Genomic DNA, 27,977 nt, shown 5'->3' with positions numbered 1-27,977 from the left:
AGAAGACTCTGTGATGAACCCTGGATCGAACTCTGTGATTAACCCTGGAGCGGATTGTATAATGATCCCTGGAGCAGACTGTGTGATGAACTTTGGAGCGGACCCTGTGATGAACCCTGAAGCGGATTGTGTAATGATCCCTGGAGCAGACTGTGTGATGAACCCTGGAGTGGACCCTGTGATGAACCCTGGAGCAGACTCTGTGATGAACCCTGGATCGAACTCTGTGATTAACCCTGGAGCGGATTGTGTAATGATCCCTGGAGCAGACTGTGTGATGAACCCTGGAGTGGACCCTGTGATGAACCCTGGAGCAGACTCTGTGATGACATCTGGAGCGGACCCTGTGATGAACCCTGGAGCAGACTCTGTGATGAACCCTGGAGCAGACTGTATGATGAACCCTGGAGCGGACTATATGATGAACCCTGGAGCGGACTCTGTGATGAACCCTGTAGCAGACTCTGTGATGAACTCTGGAGCGGACTCTGTGATTAACCCTGGAGCGGACCCTGTGATGAACCCTAAAGCGGAATCTCTGATGAACCCTGGAGCGGACTCTGTGATGAACACAGAGTCTGCTGCAGGGTTCATCACAGAGTCCGCTGCAGGGATGAACCCTGGAGCAGACTTTTGTTATATACAATGTACAGGGCTGATTCCACACTAATTCAGTCACCATAAAAAAAGCACTGCAACATCTGTGTCAAATATTTTTAGTCCATCCATCCATTCACCCATTAAGGCACTTTCCAAACCCATTTATCCTATACAAGAACAAATAAATGTTGAAGCATCTTCCAGTACCTTGGGCAACAGGCAGGGTAAACTGTGATGGTCAGTCCATCACGGGGCACTTATGTCGCTTTTTCACTACATAGTTCCACCTGGCTTGTACAGACAGTCCCTGATTCTCATTTTAGTACCACCTCGGTTGAGGTTCCAAGTGAGCTCAGCTGATACTAAAACATGACGTAAGGACACTGTCTGCAAAGATGCAAGATAAGCTTTATCCTTGTGCGTCTTGAGCAAACCAGTGATGTTGTCATCTGTGCTGTTTTGTAAGTTGCCGTATTGCAGTGAAAAACATCCACAGGCTGAGAACCAGGAACACCATTCCAGTGTTTTCACAAAGTTGCAGTTTGTGGCGTAACGTCTGCATGTGCATGGCATTTTTGCAACTTAAATGAGGCTGTGTTGCTCCCACGTTTTATATAATGTCACAGCAGTAGGCAGCACAAATATAACAACACGCCTTTAATCCCACCCACTCTAAAGCAGTACTCAACTCAACGGAAAAGCAAACCGAGTCCAAGAAAGGTGAAATGAGTTGAGCTGCACCAGTACTGAACCAGTGGTTTTACAGGCGCATACATTCACAGACACACACATTCACACCCACACACCTAAGGGCAATTAGTGACTCTGATTTACATCTGCATATTTTCAGACTGTGGGGGAAACTGACTTACCAGAATGACACCCACAATAGAACAGGACCAACATGCAAACAACATAGAAAGGCTCCATGGCTTAGCCAGGTACAACCCAGGAATCCTCTTGCTTTGAGACAACAGTGCCAACCACTGAACCACTGTATTACCCAACATTTTATTAACCATAACAAAACATCATTTAATTTAATTAACATGACTTTATTATTTTTAACTTACACTATTACATATCTCAGGTCTTTAGTAACCCTGTACACATTTTACCCCCTTAATTTAATTATAAAACGGATATTATTTTACATGTTTGTATTTTTTTTTCTTGTTAAATTTTTGATAATACATAGATTGAGGAAGCTGAAGATTTAACTAAACAAATGAACAAGGGGGAGGGTAGTGAAAGATGCCCCAGGTCAGTTAAGACCTGAAGTATGCATTTAAGTTTAACCAGGGGTCTCAAACTGCCGGTGTTGTGCCACTCTATGACAACAGCTTGACTGATTTAGTTTTTGCCTGCTTACAAAGATTTATAAAATAATTGCATTGTTGAAAGTGTTGCGAATTGATCAAAGGCTTAGACAATGGAAGGAATGCCTGTTTTGATCATGCCTTTGATAAAATGCATTTGGTTAAACATTGTAAATGTTTTAAATACGGCATGTTTTTTTAAAGTAAAACATGTATCGGAATCATTGATACTGCCCATGTATGGTATCAGATTGATACCAAAGTATCGTCCACTTCCGGTGCAGCACCTGATATTCTTTAGCCCCCGGAATGAAAACACAAAAAAGGCCATGCATAAAGTCTATAGGATTGGCTTTGCCTTTCCTAAGTCCCACCTCTCTAATCCACGGCACATAATGATTGGCTTTGTCTTTTCTCACTATTGTATTGCAGCATTTGGATGTATGAAGGACCAAAGTTCTCTCAACCGGACACAATGTGCATGATTTTACAGGCTACCGGTAAGTGAAGAAGAAAGCTTTCTTATTCCAACAATTTAATGCACAAAATATGGTTCAAGTTATGTCACATATTGATTCAGGGACAGTGTCTATTCTTGTGATGAGTTGCAAACTTAAACATTAGTACTTGTTTTCTATGGAAGTCACATAGTGGAATATCATTTGACAATTGACTGCTGCAAATGCCTTTATTAGTTAAAAGTGCTTATAAATCATGGTCCAAATCAGTTTCTGTTTAAATCTAATGATTTGCACATGTTTCTGTGTGGGGGTTATGTTTTAGGCAATAGAAAAGGTGAATCAACTAGGGTGATGATATTTTAGCAGACAGACAGAAGGTGTAACAGCACCTTCTGTTTTACCAAAATAGTCAGTTAATTTACCAGGGACAAATCTAGGCTTTAAGTTTTAAGGGGCTCAGCCCCCAATAAGGGTGTTATTGAAGAAATTGTTTGAATACTATGATTGGATTTTAGACTAAACTTACTGCAGCATTCCACTCTATTAAAAAGATGGGTATAACATTTGTGTACATTTATTTTGTGTACTGACTGGCCCAAATACAAGACTACTTTTTATTATAAAATAAAAAGAAAAGAAAATATATTCTATGCATATTTGCATTTTCATCTAATGCCAAATCCACAATATGTTTTCAATTAAAAATATTTTTCAAATAAACATAATATGACCAAACAACTCATTTCGCTGGAGACAAATAAGCGGATGGGAAAGTGCTTGTATTGCTCCCACATCACATTATGTAAACAGTTTTATATTAAAGTACTACACAGATATATTTCAGTTAATGCACTACAACCTATGTACTTTAATGTTACCTCTGATCTGTGCTGCCCTGCAGAATCTGAATTAAGCATTGGTTACAGACAAGTGGTCACCAACCCTGTTCCTGGACATCTACCCTCCTGCATACTTTAGATCCAACCCTGCTTCAGCACACCTGCCTCCGTGAAAAGCTTGATTGGCAGGTTCAGGTGTGTTTGATTGGGGTGAACCAAGGTGAACTCTGCAGAAAAGTAGATCTTCAGGAACAGGGTTAGTGACCACTGCTCTAGACTTTTCATTCCATTGACTTTCAATCATACGCATGGGAACGCGTCAGACCGGAAACGCAAGCTTGTGCGATGATATTTCGCAGGTCGCTGTGTAGCAAAGTTCAAGTGGTGTGGTCCTCAACCTGTTAACACACTCACAAAGTTGGGATCAAAAACATAGTGGGGACCAAATACTCGGTCCCAAAAATGTTTAGCTTTAAATAAACTCAGGGGGTGCTACTGATATGCCTCTTGCTGTTTTTTTCGATACCCCACCATGAGCAAATACCTGACTTGAATGTGTTAGGGTTCTGGGTAGAGGGAATACAGCTATGGCCAAATCTTGCAAGATGTTGGGTTTATGGTTAGGTTTGGGGGTTGGATTATAATGAAAAAACAGCAAGGAAGATAGGATACAGCTAAAGCCTAAATCCTGTAAAATGTACGGTCGGTTAGGTTTCTAAAACCAGAATAGACTAACCCACCAGCTTGACCAGCAGGCTGTGAGGACCAGCTTAATCCAGCTACTGTCACCTTAAACCAGCAACCAGGTAATGCTGGTCTTAGCTGGATGTTTCAGTAGGGAGGGCATTTCATTTTCATGGGGGGCACCACACTTTTTTATAAAGTGAGAAACAGACTGAACAACTATCCCATTTGAAATTTACCAAGTTTTATATTACAAAAAACATCAAAACATAATGCTCCCCTTTCTAACCTACAGTACAACTAACAGTTACAACAAAACGCACACCAACATGATGTAAACAAGAGTCTTCAAATCGACCAACAACACAAAAATGATAGCATCAGATAGCAAAACCAGATAGCAATAAACGAAAGTACTTACCAGAAACTGGTTAATGGTAGCGGGTCACGATGTAAAATCTTCTAAGAACTTTGGATGTAGATTTTTGCGTGTGAGTTTTTCCTCATACATGTTTAAAAGCTGACGATGGCACAAATCAAAACCGCCAAAAAAATTGTTTTAAAAGACTACTTATGCGCAGCTGCGAAGAAGAAACCAGGAATGATATTTAAACCTAACAACTACTGTACTATAACCATATTATATCATTTAGTATGTACAGCCAAACACCATCGTTTTATAAAACAAATCTACGTCTAAGACAAAATATAAACATATTGAATGGTATGCTTCTGTAGACTTGCAATTGGCTGTTGTATTTGAATAAATAATGAGGTGAGTCTAAGAAATGATTACAGTGGTTATTTGAGGTTATGTTTTACTATAAATATAATTGTTTCAAATATGATCATGTTTTATATTATTACGTTTAATGTAATAATGGGTAAAATTTCTGCTGTATTTAAAGATGTTCTTTTTTTAGGTTACCGTTATGGAGACTAGTAGTTTATTTCATGTGATTTAAATACTGCTGAGAGCGCTTAACATTAGTCCTGTAGGATGGTGAATAACTGCAGATGACTTATTTTGTCTTTCCACCCTGATTATTTTATTAATTCTTAAAAAAAGCACACTCTTTAGGCACCTTTGTTATACTCTTCATTTTCACTGAAAATAAATCCCCTTTGATGTACAGGATTTCATGTTTAAAGCCAAACGTCTATCAGGCTTTTACACTTTATTTAAAAAAAAAAAAAATCACCCGTTTGACAACAAGGATGCTAGCCTGTGTGCCAGCCGATCTTAGCCCCGCCCACCACAATTTGAAAAACGGGGAAGATTCTGACTAGAATTGAGTATGACAACGTCAGGCTACAAGGATGCGATACTCAAGACACTTCAAATGAATAAATTAACTAAAATTGGCTGCCCCAGCTCTAAATGCCAGTGAGTGTTAAAGTCCTGTCTTGCATGAGAATGATGAGAATACATAAGCAGCCTTCCAGAATGCCCTCAACTATTTAGATGCATACTGTACCCATGAGTGTGGTGGTGCTTATGGGGTGTTGCTCTGGCACGAGTGAGTATAAAGGTGAGAGGAAAAAACACTCACTACAAAAATCTAGACTACAGGCGCACCTACACACTCGAACAGGTGTTTACAGGTAATCATTACTTTACAGAAAAATCTGAAGTCACGTGAGTTAATGAATATATAACACATGTCTGTGTGATGTCGATTTAATTGATGTTGTTTATAGGCTAAACGTGAGGGAAAATGCTATTTAATAAACTTAGATCGTGTATTTTATAGGCAAATTTAAAGTGTTTTAAATAGTGTTTTCATGTATGGCATGAGGAAAGTAGTGGCTAATTTATCACAGTATGGGCACCGCGGGTGGGTGGATTCAGAGAGCGGAACAGCTTTTGTGAGACCGGGGCGATGCCGCTTCAAGAGCCGGTGAGAAACACGGTGACACCCGAGCACGCGTGGGAGTTTTTAACCGGTGAAAGAGGCGGAGGATCGCGCGTGATCGATACCACTGACAAGACCCTCGTACTGAGGACTAATTCATTAATGATTAGGCTAAAGTTAAGTTTAAAGATCATTTAACATGCTGCTGTTTGTGTATTATAACGTTAATCATGGTTTTATTACAATAACCATGTGGTATTTGTAGTAAATCTACAGTTACAATGTATTGTTGTTTTTACCAAAAACAGCTCATTTAAACCGTGATAATTATAAATGCTAAACTTTCTGCCGATAAACCACTGGTTTATACTTTTAACTTTTACCTCACATCCCTTAGGAAAATTAACCATGTTTTATTGTGGCTAAAGTGTAGTAACCATGTTTCTGGTGTACTTTTGGTGTAGATTTTTTATTACTATTATTAGCTAAACCATATTTTCGTAAGGGATAAGCACTGTATGAATACAGTATTTTATAAAGGTTATAAACCTAGAAATATCAAATTTGTGTACCACTTGAATTATTAAGATTTACAATCATCATTCAAATATTTTCTTTTTAGTTATGCTTAACTCTCAAACATGAATGTAAATTACACATTTAAATGAATGAATGTAAAATATACATTACATTCACATAAATGTAAATATGTTAATTATATGGAGTGTTGAATTTTGATTTAAATGTGCGTAAGGACATCAATGGTAAAACTATAAAAGGTAAAACCACTGTAGGCTACCTCACACACTTTAGATCAGTGGTTTTCACCTCTGGATCAAAATCAACTGCCTGCAACTTAAAAAAAACCTGAAGACACTGATGAACTGAGATCCCCTGTTTTAAGGTTTAATGTAGTGTGGACTGATGAGAGGTATTTCCTAACTAATATTTTTAAAAACTTTGTTATAGCCATCCAGCATTGATGATGATGATGGCGTGACAGCCATAGAGAACTGCTCCAGGTGTCCTGAAACTACTGCAGATGTTTCACAACTTACAGCTGAGGTATAAAACTGGTTCTTTTCTTGCTGTATACAAACATACACAAAATATACTGTTAACAATGGCATAAATGAGTATTCATTGTATGAGTATTTGTTTCTGTCTCAACTCCAGTAAATCAAACAGCATTGTAGTTTATTAGGATAACCTAAAGTGTTTATACAACTTTTTGTACTACATACTACATACTTACTTTAATGTTTATCATACTTCTGTTAAGTATGTTTTCTAAATAATATTGTTCTTGCATGGATGATGATGACATGACAGCCATAGCGAACTGTCCTGTGTGTCCTGCAACTACCGCATAAGGACATCATACCGCACAAGGCACCGCTAAGGTATGTGTACATGCATACATGTATAGGCTACTGTACACACATACAGTACATATTGTACATGCCTACATATGAATCACACATAAATAATAGTAAATATTATGGGCTTTCACATTTACAGTTCTATTTATAGTTTTACGTCTAGTCTATGGCATAGCCCAGTGGTTCTCAAACTGGGGGCCGGGGCCCCCAGGGGGGCCGCGAGATGGTGCCAGGGGGGCCCCAGTTTTATGACATTTTATAAAATACATTAATTTATCATGAATTCTGTGTAATTAAACCTGAAAAAATAAGGCTACTAACCAACAGCACTACTTTGTATCATTTAATGTTTTGCTTAATTCAAATGTTAAATTTTAGAACAGTTTTTGTCATAAATTTTCTTTGGGGGGCCGCAAAAGAATGCTCCGTACACAAGGGGGGCCGCACGCGGAAAAAGTTTGAGAACCAGTGGCATAGCCTACGCAGAGAACCACACCCCACGCTGTACCCTGTGGTGTTGCGTAATGTGCACATAACCAATACGTGTCAATTTTATGCCAACCACAAGTGCTGTGATTGGTCTGCTAGATCCCTTCATAAAATCGGCTTTGCATTTGCTCATACACATTTCCGCTTGCAACGGTACAAAGAAAGATGGACCAAGTTGAGGAGAGATATTTACCAAATCGAGTTGCAACAAAACGCTGTCTATTTACCTCAATCACTGCTGATGTTTCTCCAGCAACATTCACAACAAGCTTTTGCTTAAAAAAATTAATTCGGCAAGGCCTCAAAACACATGCAAATGCCAAGCTTTCATGATGGTGCCGCACTGGCCCGATTGCGCAACTGACAGCAAGTTGGCATGAGCATTGTCCATGCTGGCTCCAGAGCCATCTGGCTCTTTTAATAGCCAAGGACTGGAGCATCAAAGTTTTTCACATGCAGGGTCACAAATGTTCAAGTTCATGTTATTTCCATAGCACATTTAAAAATGGTAGCAACCGACCAAAGTGCTGTACAAAGTCAGATTAGTACACAATAAAAAAACTGACACACACAACAAATAAGTAAAAAATAAAAAACTGACTCTTTAGTACACATGCTAAAACAGTCTCTGATATAGTCACTTTTTTTATTCTTTTTTTGTGCTATTATCATGAAATTTCGTGATCGTATAACAAATTCCTGTTTTCGTGTGATTATCACTTATTGGTTACTCAACTGCTTTTTCCTATTTTTAAACCATAAAACATTGTTGTTTAGGGTTAGATTTGGATAAAAAAAATAAAAAATAAAAAAAGGGTTAGATTTGGTGCTTGCATTAGAATGTCACTTTATATATTGGTTTATACTATTTTTTCTGATTTATTTTTTTATATGTCTCCTGGCGTTAGGGTTGGGTTTGGTTAGGGATGTCATTTTATGTAAATCTAACCCTAAACCGAAGCGACAATGGTAAGAAAATAGGAAAAAGCAGTTGAGTAACCAATACGTGTGTTAGGAATAGCACAGATGAACCCAATAGCGGATGATGAAGGGGTTAACAAAGGATTTTAATAATAAGACGACAAACAAAAGCCCACGTGGGGGCATACAGCATAGTCTGCTGACACAAAACACTAGACTAGACAATAAAACTCTTGACAAAACTGGATCACACACCGACAATACAAAATGAACCTGCACAGAACTAAGGACAAGAGAACATTATATAAGAGAAACTAAACAAGATAACGAGGAGGGAACAGGTGATGGGAATAAGTAATAATTAACAATAAGCAGGAGAACGAGGGGGCGGGGACAAATGACAAGACACCGGAGGCACATGCCAAACACAAAAACGAGGCATGAACCTCCACACAAGGCCAGGGACTGCCAGAACTCTGCCACAATGACAAAATACAAATATAACACAAGACTTCAAGGCAGAGTCCTGACAGTAGCCCTCCCTCAAAGGACGCCACCTGGCGTCCCAAAAGGGAACACACAAGACAAGACAAGAAAACACGACAGATAACAACATGACCAGACAATGAACACATCAGAATAAAACATAACAAAAGGTGCCAAAAACAAGATAATTACGAAACTAAATCAGACACACAAAAGTCCATGACATTAATCAAACAAAACAGTCCATGGGGGCTTGGGTGGTGAAGGCTGCAGCTCATGCCCGGGCTCGGTGGGCGGCGCGGACTGCGCGGGCTCGGTGGGCGGCGCGGACTGCGCGGGCTCGGTGGGCGGCGCGGACGAGGCCAGCCCCAGAGGAAACCACACAGCGGCCAAGCCGGAGATTGGGCCGAAAGAGGCCGCCAACTCCCCAAGGTCCGGATCCGAATTTACAGCGGCCCTCCACAGCTCGGAGAAGAACCGGTCACGGACCCCTCTGGTAAGCCACTCCGGGAGAGGACGCACCACGACCGGCAACAAGACAAAAACGGGGGCTGCAGCTGACCCCGACACCGTCGTTGGGTTCAATGTTGGCAGGTTCATTCTGTTAGGAATAGCACAGATGAACCCAATAGCGGACGATGAAGGGGTTAACAAAGGATTTTAATAATAAGACGACAAACAAAAGCCCACGTGGGGGCATACAGCATAGACTGCTGACACAAAACACTAGACTAGACAATAAAACTCTTGACTTGACTCGACAAAACTGGATCACACACCGACAAAACAAAATGAACCTGCACAGAACTAAGGACAAGAGAACATTATATAAGAGAAACTAAACAAGATAACGAGGAGGGAACAGGTGATGGGAATAAGTAATAATTAACAATAAGCAGGAGAACGAGGGGGCGGGGACAAATGACAAGACACAGGAGGCACATGCCAAACACAAAAACAAGGCATGAACCTCCACACAAGACCAGGGACTGCCAGAACTCTGCCACCATGACAAAATACAAATATAACACAAGACTTCAAGGCAGAGTCCTGACAACGTGATAATCACACGAAAACAGGAATTCGTTATACGATCACGAAAAAACACGAAATTTCGTGATAATAGCACGAAAAAAGAATTAAAAAAATACGTGACTATATAACGAAATTTCGTGAGACTGGGCTGGATAAAACAGTACAATTAAAATAACAACCATAAAAAGACTATCAACTAAAAGCCAAGGAAAAATATATGTTTAAGACATTAAAGACAAGAACATTTAAAGTCTTTAGTAACAGGACCAATTATTTTATGTCCCTAAAGGGATTTTGCTGATGCATTTTGAACAACTTGTGGACAAGAAATCTGAGTCTTAGATATACCATAATAGAGGGAGTTGCAGTAATGCAATCTCGATGTAATAAAGGGATATATACAGTAGCAGACTCTAAGAAAGACTATGAGAGAAATGGTTTATTTTTGGAAAGAGAATGTTAATAAAAGAAGCTGGAACCAACAACTGTACTAATTTGTTAATCAAATAATAGTCCATTGTAGAATCTGACCCCCAGATTTTTCACATTGGTAAAATTAAATGAATTTAAGGACTAGAGGTCAGGTTGATAAAATCACCGGTAAACAAATTTTATATTCTCTGCATAAATATCCGTGCAAATGACCATATCATTCATACAGTGATGCGCATTACAAAACTATCCGATTCACGATTATACATTTCCTTTGGTTAGTGCATGTTAACGATACAAACGATACAAAATCAACGCGTTTCAGGAAGGCAGGGCAACAATAATGTATGGTATGTGAAAAATAATGTGATTTTTGAACCACAACCCACGCAGACTCATTGTATAACACCAAATAATGTTGTTTTTAGCAATGTAATAGGGTCTCTTTACTTCTGCCCTAAACAACAAGCCTTATATCAGTGGTTCCCAAACTTTTTCAGCCTGCGGTGTACGGTGCATTCCTTCGCGGCCCCCCAAAGAAAAAAACTCAACATTTTAATAATAAAAAAAACCCATTAAATTATACAAAAAAATAGTGCTTTTGGTTAGTAGCCTTGTTTTTTTTTTAATTACACAGAATTCATGATAAATTAATGTATTTCATAAAACTGGGGCCCCCCTGGCACCATCTCGCGGCCCCCAGTTTGAAAACCACTGCCTTATATAATACACATTGGCAAATAACTGAAAATTGTAGCCACGTTGATAATGTTTTGATAACAGTGAGTATAAATAGTAACAATGAGTCATGTACTTTACAGATATGGGGAAAGTACACACATCCTTTACTCAAGTAGAAGTACAGATATTCATGTTTAAAAATACATGTTGTAAACCTTCAAGTACTGACTGTACTTTTTTACTTAAGTTAAAGTAAAGAAGTATGGGATATGTACTTAAGTAAAAGTATCCATTAATAATACCTGTTTTAGTTTCATGCTGGTGAACTCACATCATTTTAATACACTAGAAAAACCAAGGCCTGGTATCACAGAAAAGGCTTAGCTAAAGCCAGGACTATAGACCTTAGTTAAATTAAGATGTTTAAGCATCTTTAATAAACATGCAAATTTCCAGATAAAACGATAATATATAAACCTTTATTTAACTAGGAAAGTCACATTGAGGTTGAAACCTTTTACAAGAGGATAATGACAGATCGATAATGTTTACGCACTGTGCGTAATGTTGCGCAAACACGATGAGGCAAGTTATTCATTTATTAGTACAGCTCTATGATTTTCGCTATGCGGATAACGCAGACCGAATCCAAATGCGCGGAAACATTTTCGTTGTGTGTAATATTAAACGCGCAAACAGGGTTCGTCAAAGCCCGGAACACAACTGACAAAATAGGTACAGTATACAGTACTTTCTTTCAGCGTCCGCCTTGCTCGTGCACAAGTCCGCACAGCTTTAAAAGTATATTTACAGGACATTCACAAATTCAGGAAACTGAGGAAAAAAAGGCAGATCCACCACTGCAGTGAATATACTGTATGAGTGTGCGACCCCCACAGCAACGTGATGCTCTTGACATCCCTTTATCAGCGTGTATAGCTCGTAACCAGTGGCGGCTGGTGACTTCTTTTTTTTTTAAGCGCACCATGCGAAGTTCGTCACAACATGTACGTAGCTTGTCATGTGTGTGGTTCGATATTTCACAATATGCGTTCTGCCCTGTATCGCCCAGCACTACATGCATTAGAAAAATACATATATTGGTGTTAATCTTAAGACAAATAAATGGCGCTGGCTTATTTTGAGATCTGAGATCTGTCAGTGCAAGTATTTTTTATTTGAGACAGCTCAAACATGAGTCTTAGGGTGCGCTCACACTATACAAACCAAACCGCGCCCGGGCGCGTTTAACTTCCAAAGCAATATGCAATAGCAATAAGAAATATGATAGGCATGTGAGGGCTGTGTGTCATCGCACACCCATCGACATTACGATGGGCTCCAGTGTTAAGAGAGTGCTTTACTTCTTGTTACAATCGCATCCTAATGAATTTACTTTTTATAAAGTTTTGAAATTTTGGTTTATTTTGTTCATGTTCCATGTCTTATTTTAGTCTAAAAAAGCTTACAAAATACACAGTTAAAGAGGTAGTTTGTCCCAAAATCAAAATTACCACATGATTGTCTCACCCTTAAGCCATCCAAGATACATAATACCTGTATGTCCATCATCTTTCAGACGAACACATTTTCAGTTATTTTAGAAAATGTCCTAGGCTAGCTCTTCCAGTTATAACGGTTAAAAATGGTTTCTGCTTTCTTCAAGCCCAAAGTAATCCAAATGGCTCCAATTTTCTGACGCTAGTCTTATTTGACACTCAGCACTCGTTTGGCTTCTTGCGGCACCGCGTAGACCAACCAACATGTGACGTCTTAAGGGCCGTTCATGGTAATGATAACTATAACTATAAAAAAATATCGTTCCAAAAATCGTTTTATATTAAAGACAAAAGCGAAGCTCACACCATAACGATAAAGATACAATTAACGATATCATTGGGGTCACTTTCTGAGCGATTTTTCACCCACCTGATGAACGATAAACCATTGACAGCCAATCAAATCTATTTGAACTTCAAGTGCACACGCACTTGAAATGACAGTGGAAAAGCTCAATACAGAGGTCTATAACATAAAATTACCTCAGGTAGTCCTGTCCAGCCATGATGCAGTTGCTGTGAAAGTCACTACGTAATGCTTTTTTCCTACCACACTGACTACACCAAAATGTAAGATATTAACTTAGATTACACAAACTAGATTTACTGTTCACTAGTTTCAAATCCAACAAGAACAGCATATTTACATATTTAGTGTCATGTAAACAATTGCAACAGTTTTTATTACAAGAATTATCCACTAAAAGTTAATGTCATTAAAGCAAGTATTTGCGCGTGTGTGTGAATTAGCATAAAGTTATCATTATAATGTGAATGCTAATATAGTTATCGTTATAGTTAACTTTATATTTATTGTTATAATGTGAACGGTCCTTTAGCACCGCAAGATCAATTCAACAGTAAATTATGAAGTATGCTTTCAAATTGATCTCATGGTAATGTGATGTCACAAGCCAACTGGTCTGCACTGCGCCCCATTAAGTAAGATATAAAGTCAAATTTATATATAGATTCTGAAATGACCAATCAAACCAGGCAGACAGAAGACCAACTCAAAAGAGGACAGGAGCGCCATACCGCAGTTAGTAGAAGTGCAAGAAAGAAAGACGAAGCTGGGAGACCAGCTAAAACCAGCTCACCAGCTTATGCTGGTCTAAGCTGGATTTTTCAGTAGGGCTGTATGGACCTCTGTGTTTATAAAATCCTGTGTACAGCCCTGCTTCTGAGGGCTATCGATGTGATTTTGTAATAAAAATATCCATATTTAAAACGTTATAAACTATAATAACTAGGTTCCAGTGAAATCCAACACCCATTCTAAAGCAATAAGCCCCAAGAAGCAGTGGGTTACCAGTGCATTTTATAACAGTTAAGGGGCATTGTTAGGCATGACGCGAAGCTAAACCTCCCTTAGCTGTTATAAAATGCACTGTAACACCACTGCTTCGCAGGGCTTATTGCTTATCTTCTTTAAATAAACATAAAATATATCAAATGAAAAAACAGCCCCCGCTGTCAAAAATAAAAAACGTTTTGTCCTACCTTCATTTGTTCTCTTATCACCTCTCAAAATTTTCAGCTAAAAGCGATTCCATTTTTGTGAAGACAGGGCTCGCAAAATTTCTAAATCCCTGGTAGCCCTTCGGGCAGTTTTTGGTAGCCTGAAATGAATGCAAGTAGCCCGAATAAAAAATACTTTACTTTTAATGTAAAATATTGAGATAAAACATCTATCAAAACACGAGATAAAACATCTATCAAAACACAAATAACACATACAATTACAATCATCAGTACAAATAGTTTCTTCTAACCAAAGTGAAATATCTATAAACTTCAGATTCTGAATCTGAAATACTAACTGAAGTCACAGATAAGAAAATGCCACTTGACTTTGTGGGCATAGCACAGGGTTCCTCAATTAGTTTTACCGCGGGCCAAATTTTGCCAATACAAAGCCAATAGGACCTCTAACCACAATGTTTCATCTGCTTTTCTTGTTGTTGTTTTGATGCTGTTGACAAAAAAAAAATGGATTTCCATGTAAACCAACTGTTCCTGCTCATCCCCATACCAGATATACTCACCATTTAAAAGTGGTTCAGTGGGTCACAAAACTCACAGTTTGGATCATCCAGTTACAGATTGGATAATTTTTTCGATCAGAAAAACAGGGGCTACTGTCGCTTTAAGAGCGATTCTGCACAGAGTCACTCTCTTCACTGCCCGTACAATCTATATCACTTTAAATCTTGCTGCGAGAGATTTAATTTTCTTACGTGAGGATAGTAATGACTGACAGGACAAAGTTGGAGGATTTGCCCAACAAATCCATAACAAATCAGTACGGATTGCTTCCTGTACTGCGGCTTCGCGCAATCGCGAAAGTAAAGCTCGAGCGCGCGCTCAAACGCAATTTAAATACCCAATGCCTGAATTTCATACACCATTATTAGCCATCCAAATCTGTGAGAGAATGCATAAGCATTTAAATATATTTTTCCTCCCTATAAGTCAAGATAGCCCGACGGGCAGGGCGGGGATGCATTTTGATAGCCTGTCTGCAAAGCACAATAGCCCCGGGACGTTGGGCTAGCGATTTTGCGAGCCCTGGAAGAACTTTTGTAAGATATCAGATAGGGGTGTGCAAAAAATCGATTCACATTTGAATCGCGATTCAAGCATTGCCGATTCAGAATCGATTAATAGAATTCCAAAAATGGATTCATATTTTTTTGTAATGCCATGTTAATATTGTCCTGAAATGAGTTTATCTCCCATAGATGGCTCGCCAAATTCCCACTGACGCCTGCACACTCTTGCAACAGTGTTTTCCCACACATTGCTGCTGCAGCGCTGCCCAGGAATATTAACAAGTGCCAAAGTATATCTGGCATCAAATTTTGTCTTTTTTGTTTTTCTGTGATGATGACACTCTTTAATAATGACATTTTGTGCGCGACATGATGAGTTCGGTGTGCGTTCACGTGCTCTCTGTTTCTCATTGAATTGGGATGCGACGCGAAAAAGCTCGTGTCACATTATATCCTTCATGTTTCTGAACTTGAGCAGAGTTTTAACATTAGAGGACTTCACGGAGCACCCGCGGCCCGTATGGTTTCCGAGTTTGTATTTGAAATGGTCAGTAGGGTCAGTCATGGTTAAATTACTTCGGGTCCCAAGTCTGATTAATATTGTGTGTAAAACCCGAGTCGATCGGAGAATGACCGTGAGCGCTACTGCGCTAAAGTTCGCGTGCAGTTTTAGCGTGCCGCCAGTTTCTATGGCGATAACAACTGGCTCTTGTTTTTTTTTTGTTATTATTAATAAACCATATATTTTCTAAAATCTAAAAACTTTGCACAGAGATGGTAGCAAAAAGACATGTTAAGCCTATTGCACTGAACGAGCAAAGCTCAAGCTGACTCAAGATTTACAAAACGCAAAGCTGTAATGTAAAGTCCCCTGTCACTGGCACAGCAAGTAGACTTTTGAATCTGAAATAATGAGTGGATTTAGCTTTTTTAATCGGCAAGAGAGAAATAGAAAGAGAGGCACTTTTCCTGCTTCTGCTCTATCTAATAGAAATAATAACCATTATAACACCAGTCACATTTACTGTATAATCTATAGACCAGCACTGTCTATCATTAATATACTATATTATTGTATTTAATAGAGTTTGATAAAAGGGGTCATCTAATTGCTTCATATCAGTTTTTATTTTTGCATAAAGACAAAGTAATATCAAACTACATTTAATTTGTTGTGTTTCTTTTCTTTAAAATTGTATATATATACTACAATCAGTCACATAGGAAAAAGTAAACTGCATTTACATACTGTGAATTGTTTTTTAAAACCGAGAATCAAAACTTACACAGTGTTTTTAGTGTTAAGTGAACGCGCAGTGTTCACGTTGGGTAGGACCGCCACCCAGTGGAAAGTGGAAATATGGATTTGAGATAGAAACTCCTCAGGGAATGTTTTCTCTTTATCTCTTTTCTCTTTGTCTTCATCTGTGTTTAATGCAGTCTTTTGTGTTTGATCTCCCCCATGTTGCCATTCTGTGTACAATAGTGGCTCCGAAACCGTGATTTACAACTAAAATCTAATTGGATGGGGAGGGTGTTGTTGTTGCAAAGCGACAGGAAGAATATCGACCCACTCAAATGATCATGCGCAGTATGAAAGGCTTAATAAGGGGTCTACTGTTTAATTCCAGCACAAAATCACGCCCAATGTGAAACGGCCTTTAGCTGGTGTTTGTTTAAAGCCTACTACCCTTTACCTGTTTGAATATGTAGATAAACAAAACACGCTAATCTGTATATTTAAACATAACATTTCAGAGGAAAATTCATTCACTGGGAAAGTTCTGTGGTGATATGCCATTGTTATTTTGTATCTTATTCACCTGCAGTGCTTTGTCAATTTGTTAAAGCCTACATTGCATGTGGTGATTATGATGACATTATTAGACGCAAATATTACTGTATCCACAGTAGTGTCTCCATTATAAATGGAATAGTACATTACAGTAGCCTGTATGGCAATCATGTAGGCTTATTGCGTTAGCAAAATTTTACATAACTTATTACATGAGATCCTTATGAGTCATTCATGTTAGCAAGACACAAGTAAAAAAAAATTGTCTTGTAGCTAATTAGGTATAAACTTGAGTCTTTGTGCATCATCACACACCTAAACAACAAGCCAGGAAAAATACAACTGAAATAAGAGCTGGGAAGGGCTGCTGCCTACCTTTGTGATGGGCAAATGTGTTCTGAGGCGGACACTACTTGAGTACTTTGAGTACATTTTCCAAGCATCTGTGCTTTATCTGAGTGTTTGTCTTGGGAATAGAAAATGTACTTTACTTTACTAAAAAATGTTCACTACATTCTAAAGCATAGAATCATACTGTGTATTCCTTTTATATACTCCATATTAAATTTGATTTTATACCTAATAACATAAAAATTGTGTACTTTTACTTTCCTTAAGTAAAAGTACAAATACTTTTTACTTAAGGAAAAGTAAAAAATACTAGATCTTTAATTTACTTAAATATAAACCAAAAACTTGAAATTATTAAATGTAGTGGAGTAAAAATTATGTTAATATGCTTTGGAATGTATGTTTTCCAAAGAAAAACACTAATAAAATACGAATACTTGAACATTTACTTTTATGTTGAAAGTAAAAATACTTAAGTAGTGTCCGCCTCTGCATAACTGCACAGATTAGAAGGCGGCCAGAGGGATAAATCGCATTGGAAAACAATAAATCTTCTAACCCTTTTTTTGAAGTAAAATACTAATACCAGTAAATCTACTTACTGTAAGTATAGTAACAAAGTATTTGGTACTGTACAGGGTTACAGATGAAAGGTGTAAGGAGAATATGATGCAAAATTACAAAATAAATTTATAAAAGACCAAACTGATCAGCTGCTGGTGAAATATAAATTGTGCGTGTTGGCAGATCAAAAATTGCCCTGGCTTTTATCAAACTGTGTGCATACTTTGGAAAACAACAATAACAAAGGATTATTTTGTATGAAAACTCGTGTAAACAATAGAGCAGCGGTCTCCAACATGGTGCCCACGGTGGCGCACCGCCACGGAATCAGCACTGGCCACCACAAATAGATTTTTCATGATCCCCATTAACATTTATATTTTACTGTTTAAAAACGTCTTAAAGGTGCTCTAAGCAAATTCAGGTGTTTTAGACCATAAAACATTTTTTGTTACATGCAGCAAACATCATCTCACTATCTGCTTGCTGCCTGTCCGCTGATCAAACTGTAAAAAAACACGATCTCTGTAGACAGCCCAGGCTCCACAAACTGCAATAAAAACAAAGTGGCCAAACCTACCACCAGAAACCATAACAAAGTGTCCCAGCCAATAAACGTCAAGAAGGATTGGGGGATGGGGGTTAGGCGCGTTCATGAAAGCACGGAAGGGAGGGGGAGGAGTTAGCTACGCTCCGTTTCTTTGAAAACAGTTTAAACATCAACAAAAAGTAACGTCACACAGATTCGCTTAGAGCGCCTTTAATTGATTGTTGCAAGCACCCAGCGCGCCCCTCCCTTTCTACGTTGCATGCAGCGCACACCTCTCTCTCTCACATAACAGTAAAAAGGTGGCGGTGTTTTCCGTTCTTCTGTATACTTTCTTTTTCGCGTAAACGTCAACAGTCACAGATTTTACTGACAGAGAAGATGGTGATGACTTAACAAAAGGTTAGCATTAGTGTTTCCCACACACACACACACGTTCTCTCCCTCTATACTGTAAGTGTCACATTTCATGTGTCTGAACTTGAGCAGAGTTTTACCATTAGAGGTCTTCACGGAATACCCGAGACGCGTGCGGTTCCGGGTTTATATTTTAAATGGTCAGGCAGGTCCAGGTCGGTCCTAGTTTAATTACTTAGGGTTCAAAGTCTGATTAATAAATGTAGTTTTATTGTAGAGAATATCCACATTAGTCGTGCTACTGTTTTAAAAGGCTGCCTTGAAATAATACTGCAGTGATTGTGTTACTGTAGGTAGGGCAATAACTTGCTGCGTATGGGTTTCGTAAAAGACTCTTACATCAGCTTGCAATGCTACACGTTTCAAGGTTGAGAAAGGAATGTTTATTGGTTATGTATGGTTATGTCTGGTTACATGTTTATAGAGAAAGTTTCAATTCGGTTGACACATTTAATAGTGGCACAGTGTTTCGTATGCCATGCGTTTGCCTAATAAACTCACACTAGTGTCACAGGTTGTTCTTGTTGTACTGGTTAGATCCTTCTCTAAAGCATGAGCTTATGCAATACCTGGAAAAGGTGGTCCTGATTATGATAATTACGTTGGATTTACGCAGCAAATCTTGATTGCTAATTTGTTGCCTGTATCTGATGTTTTATGACTCACACTTAAAGCGACTCATATCCGATATCAACACTTACACAAAACACTTGGCAACAATTCAAGGTTCATACCGATCTGGAACAGTTTACACCACAAAGGAAGTAAAACATTCCGATGTGCAATGGGTGCCTTTGTTTTATAAATGGCTTACGACACGGCATGGGATGGGAATTTTTGATCTGTCCATTTACATTAGGACACGAATGCATGTATACTATTCATGTCCATGGCTTTGAACCGGTTCACGCAACGAAAACGAAAACCAGAAACTTTTGATGTTTTGCAAGGAACAGAAACGAAACCAGAAAAATATGTATTTAAAAAATATGTTCTGGAACAGAATCGTTTATTTAAAGTAATGGTAACCCGTTAATACCGTTATTTTTCCGTTCTTTGACAAGATTTCTGTGCAATATGACTCGGTGAAGTTTTCTTTTTGGTCGTCGTTGACTCATTGGAGAAATGAGATTCTTGCCACCAGCAAGTAGTCTACTCAAGCCCCAAGTCTCTAATGCTCAGTCATAACCAAGTATCTCAAGATGTTTGTTTTTTTAATACTAATTAGTGGTGTAATGGATCGCAGTTGTGCATCTGTGTGTACAGTTGGTTGTCGCTGGGCATCATGATGATGGGATGCAAGATCAGTGGTGGGATGAGCATAATGGCAACTGGAACTGGACCTGTCAGTCTCAATGTCCTCCGGGAACCATGGATGAGACAAGGAAACAAAATAAGATCCTATTAGCGTAGAGGCCGCTCACATGTAATGTTAAAGTCATACAGAAAAATGAATGTGTGTGTGCTCAGTTCCGGACAAGCTACCTATTATATTTAGGAAATTAATTTTAGTGAATGACTTAGATGAAGAGATGGGTCTTGATTATAACTGATTATATTTTAAATTGTATCTGATACTTACCTGGCAGCCAGCGTAGAGTTGCCCAAATTGGGCTCATGTGATTGTACTTCTTTGATTGAGTAAGCACTCTTTCAGCCTTGTTTGGAACAGCTGAAGCTTGTTTTGCTTGGTTCATGTGACACCCCTCCTAGTAATGAGTTACAATAGTTAATTCCAGAGGTCATAAATGCCTTGATAAGCTTCTGAACATCTGACGCAGATAGATGTCAGATGCTGTGTTTTTTAATATTTCATAAGATGTAAGAATGCTGTGCAGCAAGTGTTGGAAATATGACTATTAAACAATAGGTGGCTATTGTACATCACACCTAGGTTTTTGACAGCAGAAGATGGCGCAACAGTACAAACATCTATGGTCAAGATGTAATCTGACATATTTTCTTTGGCACTGTTTGGTTTAATAATAAGTACCTCTGTTTTATTGGAGTTGAGCAAAAGGAAATTATTTGTCATCCACTTACCATTGACACAGTCTGCTACCCTAGAAAACCGGTTGGTTTTGCCAGGTTAAGAGGAAATGTAAAACAGGCTGTCATCAGCATAACAGTAAAAACTGATGTTTTGTTTCCTGATAATGTTATCTAGAGGTAGCATGTATAAAGAGAAGAGGATAGGGCCTAGAACTGATCTTTGTGGTGCGCCATATTTAACGTGAGAGTAACATGATTTTTCCTGTTCGCGCAAGCAAAGTGATAGCGGTGTAAACCAGGCTAATGCATAACCACTAATGCAGACATAATTTTCTAGTCTACCAAATAGGGTTGTATGATCTATTGTGTTGAAAGCTGCGCTAAGGTCTAGTAATATAAGGAGCGAGACTGATGCTAATAAAAGTATTTTCAAACAGTTCAACTGTCGTCAATTATTCCTTACTTGTATGGTAAATATGTTTCAACAATAGACAAATGTGTGGTTACATAAGCTACTTACTTTTGAGTATGTAAAATGAACCCATACTAACCCAATGAATCTTTAGATGTTGCTATCCATGCATTTATTAAAACTAGATTGTCCTATTGTAACTCTCTACTCTCTATGCGTGTCGAAGTTACAAATATTTCGATTACAAATGATCCAAAAATGCTGCAACACGATTTCTTAAGGGACGTGAGAAATCCTCACATATTACACCCCTACTTAAAGACTTACATTGGTTGCCAGTTCATTTAAGGATTGGGTTTTAGATTCTTTTATTTGTATATAAAGCTTTTCATAACCAAACACCAAGCTATTTGTTGAATTCACTCCACCCCTATTGTCCCCCGCGCAATCTAAGATCCGTCGATTTAAATGTTCTCATGGTTCCAAGAACTCTGCTGAAACATCATGTTAAATAATAAACAATGTGCAATGTGAAACCCAATGTGACACCCCGAAACTACAGCTCCCATGAGCACTTCCTGCACCCAATGCAACTTAACGTATATCAGGGCCATTGCTTTGTTTCAAGATGAACACCAGTATTGTTTTTGCAAGGTTTGTTTTGAAAAACTACTTAAATGTCCTATTATAACAAAGGCCTAGTCCTGGATTAATCTACTGTAAACCCTGTCCAGGAAACCACCGATATAAGTACATGTCTGGTGTTACCCAGTACTTATCCAGAGTTAAGAAATAATATATACCACTGGTAAATACAGTAATGATACATTTTAATTACCATGTACATAGTCGAAAGTAAGTTCCTTATGTTATTACATATTTGTCCGAAAGTACAACATATTTACCATATATGTACACAAACTGTAAAATAAAGTGCTACCACATATGCTCTATTTCCGAGACTAAAGACTGAAAATAGGCACTTGGTATGTGGTTTATTTATTTTATTTTTTTAAATTGTCTTTTCGAATTTTAAAATGTTACTGTTTATTTCCCCATCATCCCATCATCATTCCAGATTAAAATGAACATTATGCAACTATTTAAAAAAATCCATTCACTAGAGTTTGTGTGCTTTGTGTGTCATTTTGGCTCCACTAAAAATAGCAATTGTATAAACAGATGATGACGATTTTGATGTCATCTTCTGCAGTGCTTCCCAATCCTTGTCCTCGAGTACCTCCTCCCCGAAAGTTTTTGATGTCTCCTTATTTAAAAGACCTGATCCAACTCATCAACGTCCTTCCAGAATGGTTAACATGTCTCCCTAACAAGCTAATAAGTAAAACAGGTGTGTTAATTAAGGAAACATCTAAAATATTCTGGGAGGACCAGGATTGGGAAACACTGATATACTGTATATGCAGTTAATAATCAGACTTTTACTTTTAAAGAGCATGGCAGCTACATGTGAAGATGATGGCACGTTTTCAGCAGCCTCTGTTTAGTGATAGGCATACCCAATGACTGATCTGAGAAGGCTCTTAGGGCTCTGATGGGGCAGAGCGGTTTTAAAACAAGAGGGCTCGCAGATCCGCCTGTTCGAGGGGCTCGAATGGGGGTCTGCGCAGTGCTTTCAGGACCGTGGATAGGTCCCGAGATGGGGCCATGCGCGGTCGCTGTGGATTCAGCCTACAGGCTCCTCTGAGACTCCTAACAATAAAGTCGTGTTTCCTGATAGAATGGCTGGCTATAGGAGGGCAATTCGCTGCTATATACACCACATAGACTTTAAGCGTAGAGGCCGCACGACTGCTGTTCATAAGCTCCTGTAGAAAACAGAGAATTTGTTCCAGTTTTTGTGATCTTGTGGAAGGAGCCCTAGTCTCCGTTAAACTATTTATGTGTAACACTCGTCCTGAAAGGCATGAAGGCTGCCATCCAGAGACCACACATGCAGGTTCCATATTTCCGGCTGAGGGTGCCAGATTGTCTCACTTAAAGGAATATTCTACTCATTTTCAATATTAAAATATGTTATTACCTTAACTAAGAACTGTTGAATCATCCCTCTATCATCTGTGTGTGTGCACGTAAGCGCTGGAGCGCGCTGCGACGCTTCGATAGCATTTAGCTTAGCCCCATTCATTCAATGCTACCATTTAGAGATAAAGTTAGAAGTGACCAAACACATCAACGTTTTTCCTATTTAAGACGAGTAGTTTTACGAGCAAGTTTGGTGGTACAAAATAAAACATAGCGCTTTTCTAAGCGGATTTAAAAGAGTAACTATATTTTATGGCGTAATAGCACTTTTGGGAGTACTTCCACTCGCCTGAAAAGTCCGCTCCCCTTCTCACTCTCATAATGGTAGAGGGAGGGTGTTACTGCGCCGAGTCGAAGTACTCCCAAAAGTGCTATTACGCCATAAAATATAGTTCCTCTTTTAAAACCGCTTAGAAAAGCGCTATGTTTTATTTTGTACCACCAAACTTGCTCGTATAACTACTCGTCTTAAATAGGAAAAACGTTGATGTGTTTGGTCACTTCTAACTTTATCTCTAAATGGTAGCATTGAATGAATGGGGCTAAGCTAAATGCTATCGTAGCGTCGCAGCGCGCTCCAGCGCTTACGTGCACACACACAGATGATAGAGGGATGATTCAACAGTTCTTAGTTAAGGTAATATCATATTTTAATATTGAAAATGAGTAGACTATTCCTTTAAGAAAGGAGATCTCTTATCAGCGGTATCCGCTGATGACGTCATCTGCCTTAGGTCGGGGAACCCTGGTTAATATTGCCAGAACGGAGCGATCAGCAACACTGTACATTTGTCCTCCCTGATCCTGCAGACAATCTGAGGTAGCAGAGCTGGGGGGGATGCATACAGGCCACTACAGGCATGCCAGTAACAGGGCGTCGCACTGCTTTGAGAAGTACACTGGACAGTGTGTGTTCTCCACTGAGGCAAATAGGTTGATTTCCACTCGACCATCTGCGGGTGTAATCTCCATTCTTCGGCGACAGGCCGTTGCGGGAGAGCATGTCTGCACCCGTGTTGGCTATGCCTGGGATGTGGGTTGATCTGAATGAGAGTACGTTTTGGTGAGCCAATAATAGTAGATGTTTCGCCAGTCTGTATTTATGAAAGAAACCACCGTCATGTTGGCTGACCGAACTAGAACCTGATGGTGCTGAATTTTCGATCACCACCTTCCTTCTGCACACTGAACTGAGCTCTGAGCACGAGAGGAAAAGGTAAAGTGATGCCCATATTGATAGCGCTTTTGTGCAGCTGTGTGTAACATTAAGCATCTCGACCGCCACGCTCGGGACGGGATTCTCGCTTTCAGCCAAACTTGAAGTGGTCTCATGAACAGTATGCCCAGCAGGCATGCATAAGCGGGGAAGATGCCGCCATGAGACACAGTATACTTTGAAGTCATTTGAAGGGGGATCATGAACCCACTTTGAACAAAGTCTGAATGTGAGCGTGACAGCCACGCTCCAGCCCTGCTGGAGTTGAGCGTCATGCCTAAAAACAAAATCGGTTGTATTAAGGTAAACAAGCTCTTTAAGAGGTTAATTTTGAACCCTAAATTCTCCAAATGTTGGAGCAGAACGGACCTGTGTGCATGAATTTCGCTCTCTGACTTGGCTAGAACAAGCCAGTCGTCGAGGTGATTCAATATGCAAATGCCGCTATGTCTCAGAGGGGCGAGCACAGCATCTGCAAATTTGGTGAATGTGCGTGGTGTAAGAGATAATCCGAACGGCAGGACCATGTATTGTATGCTGTCCCATCGAATGCGAATCTCAGAAGCGGTCTGTGGTGAGGAGCCATCGGGATGTGAAAGTAAGCATCTTTCAGATCCACTGATATAAACCGGTCACCTGGCCGAATTAACGCCATAATCTGCTTGGATCCACCGTTAAACAAAACACGCACAACTCTGCTGCTACCACGGATAAACAAGCTATATCCATTGTTTTCATAATGCTGGGTTCTTTGGGAAGCTAAATAAGCTTTAATTTTCTGTCACAAATAACTTCTTTGGTGAGACTGATTTTGTGTCAGCTCTTGGTTGGTGTGTGCGCTATTCCTGTTAAAGTGTCCATATAAGGATTTCCACTGTACTTCCTGCTATGAAATTGCCCTTAAAAAAATTAAGCAAATTTAACATATGAATTTTATGTTCAAAAAAGAAAAACCTTGGCAAATTTGTATAGCTTGCTTGCTTCAACACCTGTGTGTTTTTGCTGAATATGATTCAGTTCAACATGATAAAACCTGTGGTTTCTGTAATCTGGCTTTATTAAACTTGTTCTTAAATACTGTCAAAATCAAAAAGTAGCTATTTAAATAATAAAAAAGTATGTATTATTTATTTATGAGCTTAAATTTTTTTATAAATCATAATTTTGACTTGGGTTATCATGTCCTTGTTGCAAACGTGTTCAGTGCAAAAAAAAAAAAAAACTCTGATAGTGTGCTCACTGCACAATGCAAATGAACTTGCCGGTTCAGAAGAATGGAAAAACAAAATGTGTTATTTCTAAACAAATAAAATATTTTTTATTAGTTCCATGTATCAACTTGTTAGCAACCGCACTTTTAAAGACACGTGAGAGCTTTAAAATTTATGAGTGGGGTTGTTACTGGAGTCTTTTAATGTTGTAGAATAAAACGTGAAAAATATACTGGGCTTGTGTTTACCCAAGATCTTATTTAATGCGTTTAATCATAATCCCATTCAAAAAATCTGTTGACTTCAGGATGATGTAACTGGAAGTGCTAAAATGCACAATTCTGAGTTTTACCTACAAAAAACTATAAAATAATGAAAATCTAAATTTTTCCAAAACGTAAAAGCACGTTGCTTGTGAAAAGTTAAAGTTAAGTTTGATAAACGTTTAACTGCAACCAAGATAATAGAGATTTTACACAGTCCCGGCGCCATGGGCGGGCTTTAGGGGGCCGGGCCCGCCCTGTGAGTCACTAGTGCCCGCCCTGGACTAACCTGCGGTCTCCCTTCACCTGTTCACCAGCTCCATGTTTTTATCAATAGGCCACTGTTATTAATTAAAAGTTATTGTTTTGTACATATATAACTCATGAATAAAAATAAAAATGTGTTTGGTCTGATTTAAAATATATATATATTTTAAACGAATTTGATTGGTTTGTCAGTAGTGAGCGCGGAAATGTTTGGTTGTTTGCTAAGCGCGCCACCGCTTAATGTTAAGACACGATTGAGTGCTGCCTGCAGTGAGACTGACACGTTATGGTTCTGCTGTTATCTTTCACTATTTTCGCTGCTGAAACAACAAAAACAGTCAACATTGCGTCTAAAATGTAAGTGGCTTAATATTAATTACTTGTAGTGAACTGTCATTAAATCTGTCACATTTTCAACCGTGATATGATGCTGCTTAACTGTATCATGTTATTAAAAAATCCAAATTTTTACCGCAGTATGTTTAACCCACTTTGTTAACACACTTTGTGTTTGCTGTGCTTATTTGTTTAACTTTGCGTTTTTACATTATGCACTTTCGGTCGCCTTTGATTAAAGGATGCAGAATCATCATCCTGTTTTGGTGATTGTTATTGGCGTTTTTTTAATCAAACTAGGCAGCTTGTTCGGTCGAGCAAGTAAAATTCTCTTTCACTTGGCCTTTTAAAAAATCTACTTGTCTCTGATATTAACCGGACAAGCGTTGATGTCGAGCCCTGCGACGTGTTTTATTTGCGTTTAGATTGCTTCAGTAAGCTAGGTCCAATCTTTACGACTTCTCCGTATTGCGTTAATGGAGAGGTATGTTCGTTCTTCCTCGCTTTTTTGTCCACTTAATGCATAACTAATGATATTATGCATTGCAGTGACGTTGCTCTCATTTGTGCCCCCCCTAAAAAATGAAATGCCCGTCCGTGAATTTGTGTCTGGCGCCGGGTCTGATTTTACAGCTGTGTTTGGGCAAATAATGTAAAATAATGTTAATGTTAAAATACCAATATATATGGCAAATTGTTTATTTTATTATTCTTTTTTGCTTCCCAGGTCACATTAAGAGGATTCCCTGGAACAAACTGGAAATACATATCAGGGAATGGGTTTTATTAATAAAGGATTGAACATTTTCAGTTTGAAGATCCTTTTTTGTTCAAAGTAGATTCTCTATTTGCAAAATGCTTTACAAAAATGATATTGCTTTGATACTCAAACAGTAAACAATACATTCCAACCACTAAATAGAATTTTTCTTATTTCTTGAAACATAAATGGTGACAGGAAGTACCGTCATAGGAGTGTGCAGTGGCGGCCGGTGACTTCTTTTTTCGAGGGCGCACAATGCGAAGTATGTAGCTCGTCATGTGTGTGGTTAGTCTTTTCAATTTGCGCCCTTCGGAAGAGCGGCCACCACTTAGGCACCAGTCACCTCAGTCACCAGCCGCCACTGGGAGTGTGCCCAATTTTTTTATATATAATATAGCTACACAAGGTTAAGACCAACAAGGACACAGATGGACAAAAATATGAGATTGGGAAAGCAGTTTCAAACAAAGAAAAAATTATCATGATTTTGAGCTGAAG

General features: G+C 38.8%; 2 protein-coding genes across 6 annotated transcripts in view; one reads left to right on the top strand and one right to left on the bottom strand.

Annotated features, from left to right (window-relative positions):
• Positions 1 to 4,579, bottom strand: part of kcnj5 (potassium inwardly rectifying channel subfamily J member 5) — an 88,918-nt gene extending 84,339 nt beyond the window's left edge. Inside the window, exon 1 of one of the 4 annotated variants that reach the window (XM_055174403.2) lies at positions 4,325 to 4,579. The gene's annotated coding sequence lies outside the window, so the exon portion shown is untranslated. Of the gene's footprint in view, positions 1 to 3,258; positions 3,317 to 4,324 lie in introns of those variants that run through there. The other 3 variants (XM_055174400.2, XM_055174401.2, XM_073853431.1) reach the window with 3 other exon arrangements.
• Positions 4,580 to 5,218: 639 nt separating this feature from the next.
• Positions 5,219 to 27,977, top strand: part of LOC129419301 (ATP-sensitive inward rectifier potassium channel 1) — a 28,369-nt gene continuing 5,610 nt past the window's right edge. The window contains exons 1-3 of one of the 2 annotated variants that reach the window (XM_055174407.2): positions 5,219 to 5,435; positions 6,729 to 6,824; positions 7,092 to 7,162. The gene's annotated coding sequence lies outside the window, so the exon portion shown is untranslated. Of the gene's footprint in view, positions 5,509 to 6,728; positions 6,825 to 7,091; positions 7,163 to 27,977 lie in introns of both variants that reach the window. The other variant, XM_055174404.2, reaches the window with a different exon arrangement.

The sequence above is a fragment of the Misgurnus anguillicaudatus genome, chromosome 15 (assembly GCF_027580225.2).
Source record: "Misgurnus anguillicaudatus chromosome 15, ASM2758022v2, whole genome shotgun sequence".
In the NCBI taxonomy this organism is placed as follows: domain Eukaryota; kingdom Metazoa; phylum Chordata; class Actinopteri; order Cypriniformes; family Cobitidae; genus Misgurnus; species Misgurnus anguillicaudatus.
This window is presented reverse-complemented; position numbering and strand designations above follow the sequence as displayed.